Below are 6,466 nucleotides of genomic sequence, written 5' to 3'. Positions count from 1 at the left end.
GGGCTGGGCCTGTCCCGTGCATCATCTCATATCACCGGCACGAAGCCCTGCCAGACGCGGCTCCTGTGGATAAGGCCCCAGAGGGGGCGGGTGGCCTGCTCGAGCTCGCCGGGCGGCGAGGGGCAGAGCTGGGACGCGAGCCCCGGCCTGCAGGGCCGAAGGCCTCCCCGCTCTTCCCACCGTGTTTGCTCCTTCGGTTTGGCCGTGAGTTTCCCACCTCTTCCCCCATCTGAGCAAATCCTACAGGCTCAGGTTCCAACTTTCCTGCTGGACACCAGCCACAGAGAGCCTTCCGTTCCGCGCAGATTCGCCACAGCAGGGCTCTGTCCCCCGGGTCCCCCTTACTGGCCCGCCTCTACGCCCAGTGGTGCCCAGTAGCGATCGCTCCCTCTGAGTTAAAGCAGGGAGAACGGCAGAGATTTCTGCGGAGGCCGAGGGGGGCGGGAGCAGTGGCAGACCCTCCTCCCCACTCACAGCTCTCTGGCCCCACTGCTCAGGAGCCTCTGCTGCCTGACCGCCAGGTGCGAGCTGGGCCATAGGACAGGCCATTTTTTAAAAAATCGTGATAAAATATGACATGAAATTCACCATTTTAACTATTTTAGGATTCCCGGGTCTGTGGCATTAAGTACGTTCACATTGCTGTGCAGTCATCACCGGACCCCTGAAACAGTCCAGAACACGAGTAATCAGTTCTGGATTCGGATGCCCGTAGGCTGTTTTGTGACAGCCGTAGACGCACCCCCAACCCCGACATCTCTCTCCTACCTTGGGGTGCTGGGGGAGATGCCAGCGAAGGAGAAGATTTGCTCTTGGCTCTCAGGGTGTATATGGCAACTGAGGAATTTCATGGAGCATGAGAGAAGGTGAAGCCAGAGGCACCCACGTGCCTACCGACAGATGAACAGATAAACACAACGTGGTCCAGCCACACAGTGGAATATTACTCAGCCCTGAAAAAGAAGTAAATTCTGACCCCTGCTACAGCGTGGATGGAGCCTGAGGTCATTGTGCTACGTGAACTCAGAGTCGCAGAGGGACGGATACCGTGCGATCCCACTCACCTGAGGTCCCTAGAGGAGTGGAATCCAGAGACAGTGAGTGAGATGGTGGTGCCGGGGCTGGGGAGGGGGAAGGGGAGTCGTGTATAATTGGCACAAAGTTTCAATTTGGGCCGACGAGAAAGTTCTGGAGATGGAACTCTGCCAGCATCTCATTGACCGAAATTAGTCTCGGGGTCAAGCCTGAAGTCCAGGCTCAGGGAAGCATTTCTGCCTCCGAGGGAAGAGCCACACGTCACATGGCAGAGAGTGGGGACACAGGGAGGGGTAAAGACTTGGGGAAAAATGCCGCCTTTCTGGCTGTCCAGCAGAGGCAGATGACGACACATCTCGGTTCCATCCTGGCCCTGGAACGGACGACTCTGCTCCCTCTGGAAGGGGCTCTGATTCCAGCCCTGGTGTCCTGACTCTGATGGACTCTTGATGGACGAAGACGAAATCCGTCTCCGCCGAGGTAAGCCCGAGGCTCGAGGCTCCGCTGGATTCCTGAAGCCCCCGCAGATTCGCCTTCATGGTTCCGGGCTTAACCAGGAAAGGAAAGGCTTTTCCCGCTTACTGCGTTGCCAGAGCCCCGAGGGGCTTGAGCGAAATGCAGACAGTCTGCACTGAAGCGAGCTGTCCTGGCGGCCGGGAGGGGGACGCGGGCCCGCATACCCTGCACGGCGGTGGCTGTCAGCTGCCTTCGCTGCCAACTCACTCTTTTTGGAGTGTGTGTGTGCGTGCGTGTGCGTGTGTGTGTGTGTGGTTATGGATTGTGCTGTACAGTGTTCCTTGCTCTTGGCTGTTTCCGTGAAGGGCCTGGATTACTGAAGAAAATCCAGCTTAAGGGTCCAAGGGCCAAACGGGCCTGTTTCCCTCTGACCCTTCCACGCTTCACGTGGCTCCTGTGGCCTACTCTGGGAAGGGTTGGTGCCTCCCCAGACGGAAGGGGGAAAACGAGAGGCTGGAGTCCAGTCTGCAGGAGGCGCTGCAGCCAGCTGTGCTTGATGTGGATTTGAGAAGACAGAATGGCTCTTTACTATTAAAAATGGCTGTTGCGGAACCTGCCATAGCTTGTTCCGTGATTTTGAACTGAACCGTGAGCGGCTGTGCCGCTGTTGAGGTTTTGGAGCTGGCTGGCAGCCAGGAGCTGGAGACACATCCCACAGGTGCCAGTGCCCCTGTGAGGAGGCGTGGCAGCCCTTCAAGGCGCTCAGGTCCGGGCAGGGGACTCGCGTCTTCAGAGATGAGCTGTAGAGAGCAGAGGTTCTCTGCTGGGAGACCGTTCCTCAAGGGATGTTTGGAAAGTCCTGAGCCACTTTTGGCTGTCACAGCTGGGGGGAGGGATGCGTTTCTGACATCTGGGGTCGAGGCCACGTGTGCTATGGCACACCCTGCAGGACGGCCTCGTTGGCCCAAACCCTGACTCAGCCTTGAAAGGGAAGGAAACTCTGATACATGCCACAACTCGGGTGAGCCCTGCAGGCACCGTGCTGGGTGAAATCCGCCAGGCAGGAACGGACGGTGCTCTGGTTCCCCAGCATGAGGCATCCGGGGCGGTCACAGCCACAGAGACAGCAGGTGGATGGTGGCGCCCGGGGCTAGGCGGTCGGGACGGGGGGAGTTAGTTCAGAGGGGACCGTTTCAGATTTGCAGGATGAAAAGCTCTGGGGACGGAGGGGTGATGGCTGCACCATATGAACGCACTCGATACCGCTGAACCGTACACTTAAAAACGGTTGTGTTTCGTTATGTATATTCACAAGAACTTTTTAAAATGCTAAAATATAAACAAAAAGAAAAAAGAATCATTTGCCCAAAATATCACCAGTGCTGAGGTTGAGAAAGCCCGCTGCGGGTGGTGGCGTGTGACGAGCTGGCTCTGGCTCACGTGAGCGTCTGTGACGGCACAGGGGTCCACGCAGCATTTCGCGCCACGTGTCACCAAATGTCACAACTTGCAGAACAGGTGCTACCCAAAGCCTCACCTTCTGCCACACCTGTGCCCACAGGACCTCAGGCCCCTGTTCGAATCACACTAGGGTACCCCACATCCCCAAGAAACCACACCCCAGTTCACAACCCAGGTGGTCACCCGGGAAGACCCTCACCCCTCCTGGCCGTCCCGCTCTGGTTTCATGTCACCTGCCCTGAAGACCCTCTCAAAGGGGCAGCTTCTGTTCTCAGGACCCGTGTGCCTCCTGGACACACCCAGCTGCTTTCTCAGAGAGTGACCCCTCGACACCACACTATACCGTGTCATCTGGCCCCACGCGGCCCTGCTTATGCCCAGAATACCCCAGGTCCCGCCAGTCCCTGCTCCTCTGGCTGGCACTCTGCCCCGTCCAGCTGGGCTCAGCTCTGCTCCAAAGAGCTAGGAGCACTTGCAGCCCACGTGTTCCCAAGCCAAATGCTTTCGACCGTCCTGAGTTGCAACCCGCAGCTCCCGTGTGAGGCAGGGAGCACGGAGACGGGGTGGGGAGCACTTCATAGCGGGGTTGACTTGTGGTCTGTGTGCCCCAGGCCCAGACTGCCTGGGACAGAAACGTGGGGGTCTCTCCGAGTCCCCTTCTTCCCCGCCCCCTGCCAGCCAGCCACTGGGCCCCCATCCCACCTCCCAAATAGCTCCAGACCCCGCCCCACATCCAAGTTGGGGCCACCGTCATGTTTTACCTGGATTACCTCAGAGACACCCTAACTGCTGTTGAGAGCTGTGGGCGTGGGGCACGTTGACCTGGGTGTGGGGGAGACAAGGTGGGTGGGGGGCCGGCACACTCTCCTCCCCCGCTCGGTGTCAGAGCTGAGCCCGATGGTCTCCCTGCCCCGTCTTCGGTCACCACTGGTGGCTGGAGAAGTGACAGGGAAACTGGTGGCCTCGGTGGGGTTCCCTGCCTGGGGCCTTCCGTCACGTCCTTCGTAGGAGACGGGGCACCCCCTCCGCCCACCTGGGACCACTGGCTCTCCAACAGCAACCCTCTCTTCCCCCTCCTGCCTTCAGGTGACTTCCAGATGTCCCCAGTTTGGTAAGGTGCCGGTTCTGGGTGTCATGACCTGTGGCCTCCTCACAGCACACCCCCCCACCCCCGCCGAACAGAGGCCACGTCCAGCTCGTCGACCCTGGACCCCCGCAGCAGGTGCTCGGGGGAACGTCGGGACCACTGTGCTGCCCAGCAACCCCCGGGCAGTCCTGCTCCAAGAGCGTCTGCATTTTACGGGATCGATCTCCGCATTCCAGCCCCTCGGTTCTCTTGGTGTCGTTGATCCAGTAACTATTTACCCAGTGCCGACTCCATGACAGACGTCAGGCTGGAGCGACCAGACAGATCAAAATTCCTGCCTCTTCCGGCTTACCTCCCAGAGAGGTCAGCGGGTGGTCAATAAATAAACAGTAGATGTGACATGTGCCAGGTAGTGATGAGGGCCATGGAAAGAGAGAAAGCAGGGTGAGGGGACAGAGGGGGACAGGCAGGGGAGGCTCCTCCGCGTCGTGACATCGGCGGGGCCCCCGAGGAAGGGAGCAGAAAGCGTTGGGCGTCTGTGGAAGTGTTCCAGGCACTGGGGACAGCACCTGCGAGGCCTGGAGGTGAGGACGGTTCAGCTTGGAGTGTCCCAGGGGGAGCACAAAGGGCGTCACGGCTGCAGCCTGGCGGGGGACCGTGGAATGACTGGTCAGAGAGGTGACAGGGCCAGATCCTGGAAACCTCTGTGCCGTGGTAAGGACTGGATTTATCCCACGTGAGATGGGCTGTTGGAGGCTTTTGAGCCCTGGATGGTCCCTAATCGGATTTAAGCTTTGAAAGAATCACTTTGCCAAGAGCCTACATAGCCCTGTCTTGTTAGACCCTCACCCCTCGGTGCCCCGGCTAACCTCATCTTTCCTCCGCTCTGCTGGAGAGAAAATGGTTCAGAGAGGTTAAGTGACTCCCCCGAGAACGCAGAGCTCGTGAGTGGCGGAGCTCGGCTGGGACCCGGCTCCGTCTCACGCCAAAGGCCATGCTGCAGTGCGAAGGGCGGGGCCACTCGGTCCCCCAGGCCGACAGACTGGATGGTGTCGGGGTCAAAGTGAACGGCTGGAAGGTCCAACTGGTCGCTTTGGAACACAGCCCGGCTCGTGAGAAAGTCAGCCTCCTCCCTGGATCTCATTATCTTTAAGGTCCGAGCGAGCGCTCGGGGGAATCGTGTCGATGTTGCAAGACCGAAGGGAAGAGGGATCACCCTCTGGGCCGAGGCCTGGGCCCAGAGCAGGGGCTCTAACCTTGGCTGTGCTGTCAACCTTGAACCATTTTAGGTCAGTGATGCAGCCTCTGGTCGCAGAAATGAGTTTCTAAGGCTGCCCGGAGCCCGCCTCATGTCTCTCATCGTCAAGACCTCTAATCCAGTGGGGTTCAACTTGACGGTGACATTTTTTTTTTCCCGTTTCATTTTTATTCTATCGTCCTCCTGCTTTGAAGAAGAGCTGGGGGTCTCAGAAGCCCCCGGGAAAGCCCTCCTCAGGTTGACTTGGGGGTGGACGGTGGAAGGGATTCTTCATGCACGCCGCGGGAGCAGAGGAGGGAGATGGTCCCTTTGGGGATGCCAGGAAAGGGATAGTTGTGCTACAAGGAGAGACACGGGTTCTCTGTTCGCCCCAGCTGCCCCTCCCACCTCTGTTGGGAGCATAATTGAAAGACGCATAAAAATTCAAATCATGCACAAAATCGACGAAAGGAAAAAATATATTTAGGAGGAAGATAACCATGACAATCACTTTTACTCGGCGGCAATAAAAATATGTGTCATCAACATAAACTCGGAGGGTCAAGACTGTACTCGCCGACTGGCCTCCGCTCTTGACATGTCCCTCTGATTAAAAACACGGGGCGGGAAATCCGGGGAGGGAGATGGGGAGCGGCGAGGGAGAAAATAACGCCCGACACAGACGCTGACAAATGCACGAATTGCGCTTTCGGATTTGTCCCCGGCTGACGCTCTGCCTGAATTGTGATCGCCTGGCATAGGGGGGCCGCCGTGAGTGATGCGCGGAGGCGGGGGTGATTCTGGACGGGGCACAGCGCGTTCTGACACGCGAGGATGGCACGGCGGCCTGGCCGGGCTGCTCTGCGGATCTGCTGCCACGTTCAGACCGCGCTCGCCACGGTGACGAGCCAGCCAGACAGTGCTCTCAGCGCCGAGGCAGCTGGGCGTCTGCAGAAAGCCATCCAGGCCTCCGCGCGGGAAGCATTAATTTCAGATAGATGGATGGAAATTTTTGTCCTCTCTGCCTTCTGATATTTTCTCTCTAAAAGGACAGAATTATGACGTGGGTATCTAACGACTGCCAGTTCAACCTTCCTACAGCCCTGCCCGGGCTGTGTCCTGTGACGGCCGCTCGCTGCCCAGCAGACGCCCTCCGATCCCGGAGGCTGGCGTCAAGGGCCCCCCCATGC

The sequence above is a fragment of the Pteropus medius genome, unplaced genomic scaffold, assembly GCF_902729225.1.
Source record: "Pteropus medius unplaced genomic scaffold, Ma_sr-lr_union100, whole genome shotgun sequence".
In the NCBI taxonomy this organism is placed as follows: domain Eukaryota; kingdom Metazoa; phylum Chordata; class Mammalia; order Chiroptera; family Pteropodidae; genus Pteropus; species Pteropus medius.
This window is presented reverse-complemented; position numbering follows the sequence as displayed.